This window comes from Alligator sinensis, unplaced genomic scaffold (assembly GCF_000455745.1).
Source record: "Alligator sinensis unplaced genomic scaffold, ASM45574v1 scaffold227_1, whole genome shotgun sequence".
NCBI classification, from domain to species: domain Eukaryota; kingdom Metazoa; phylum Chordata; order Crocodylia; family Alligatoridae; genus Alligator; species Alligator sinensis.
In genome coordinates, this window is record NW_005841966.1 from 2763328 (window position 1) to 2765655 (window position 2328).

Consider the following 2328-nt stretch of genomic DNA (forward strand, 5'->3'; position numbering starts at 1 on the left):
ATTGCTAATGACATATACCCCATTTTTCATTAACTTGTATCGCCGCTTTAAATTGTGTATCTATGTTTCTAGTGTTCTAGCTTATTAACTGCAAAAATATTCTATTGTGTATCCATGGTTTCTTGCATTTTTACTGACTGACCTTTATTTTTGTTTAAGGAGTACTGTCCTTTGGGGGAAGAGCATAAAAATGAGATTAATATAATACTAAAGTCCACCGATGATGGATTAGCCAAGTTGAAGTGTAATGTATATGGACAGAATGAATTAGCCAAAAAGAAAGAATATTTTAAGGTGTTTTCTTTGAGGGCTAATAATTATGACAAGAATGCAAAATGAGTTGGCAGAGTTGGAAAAGAAAATGGAAGACTTCTCCACTTAGAAATAAGCTCACTTATTTGCCCTACTGTATGGAACCTGAAGACATTCTCTCCTCTCCATCTCCCAAATATAGTCAATCCATGGTCAAGGCCTCATGTATTCTGCAATTAAGTGGAAGTAGGGTTTCCAAAGAATCTGCCTCTTTAATCAGAATTGTGTTTCATTCATTTTTAATTGTGCAAGCTGATGCAGTGCTGGCTCCATGAAGCTGTAGACTGCTTGAAGCAATAGCTGTACATTGTCTGGCCTACCCATTTTGTCTCAATGGGATGTTTGAATTTAGAAACTAAATAGGACAGTTTAAATGTCAGTATTAGTAATGATCCCACTGCAATCATCTTAGTGAAGCCTCCTGCTAATGTCCTTATCCCATAGTCCCAAACAGCCTCTCACACCTTCCCAAAGTAGTGACTCTGTATCCTGACACAAGTGGATGATAGTGGGTAACAACCTTTGAACGCTTCAGAACTGTATGGTATGCTAGGTCAAGGATTTTGATATTTGTGTGCTCTCCAGTCAGTACAATAGGCGAAGACTGGTTTACTTTAGAGTCAAAGAATTGTTGACATCATAACAGCATCAATAGGTTCCCTAGAGTGTCACAGCTAGCAGCCTTTTGTACAGCAGATAGTATACAGAGCCTCAGCAGTAAGAAAATGGGTAATAATGTCTGGAGTTCAAGCGACAGTAGTCATATTTATCATTGTCATTACAGTGGTGACAGATTAGAGCTCTTTAATGACATTACCCATGGCTGGGCTCAGGCCATGCAACATGGTTGGCTGTATGGGATGCCCCTTCACATCATTTTCTCTCTTCATTCAGAAGTATTGGTTGCTTTGCTGACATATTTAGAGCTCCCTGGGCAATTCTTGCACATCCTCGTAAAAGCTGTTTGACCAGATCAGGACATCAGAAATGTAAAAATTAACAGTGAGTTTACAGAAGTCAAGTAGCACTCACCACCAAGTGGAAGACATTCTCCTGATTGAATCTGTGTGCGCATAGGTACATGTAGTGCTGTGGTATACATGTTTGTATTGTGTGACCCAGACTTAAAAATAAAGCTGTTCTTCTCTAAAACTGTGAATAGAAAATGCAATATTTTGCAACTGGAAAGTTTTATGATAACTGTCGTCTTTTGCTGGTTACATAAATTGGATTTGATGACCAATAGAACAGCTTTTCTTTGAAACAACAACAGAAACTCAGATCTACTCTGTGTAATACATACACGGTAAAGAACAAAGAGAACCACTTTTAATACGATTAAAAATTACAAATGTGATGCACATCCTCAAATATATATTCAGCCTAATTCTCACAAAAACAAATATGGCTCTGGAGTTGCAGTAATAGTAAAAAAAAAAAAAAAAAAAAAGTTATCCTACTTATTCCACATCTATATTTGCCATTGATATAGTATATGTACATCACGTAAAACAGCTATGATTTTCTATCTGTTTGTGCATGCATATTTGCCTGCAATAATTAAATGATCTTTTTAAATAATATCTGTATATCATTACATTGAGAGAAAAAGAAACCAGCACAATGTATCATATAGTCATTTTCTGTAATCTGTGATTTGAGGAAAAAAATAGTTAAGATTACAGATATTAATAAAGGCGACATTCTATCCTGGTTGATTCAACAAGGGGAAGCAGAAACAGTCCCAGAGCCCTTCCCTTAGCAAACCTGCCATCCACAGTAGGATCCTGAAGTATATTATTAATCAGAACCACAGCTGACATCTCACTGCTGTTGAGTAGCTCTTGCTGTAGATTAAAGCAGTCTCATTTATTAGAAGGGGACATTTAGATGCTTCCCAGGCTGTACATGCTGTTGTGCTACCTGGCCATCTTTCCAAACACCCTGTTGAGATCTATGAAGAGAGTTCATCTAACCTCTCGTACATATGAAATAAGGCTCCCTATGTCCTTATAC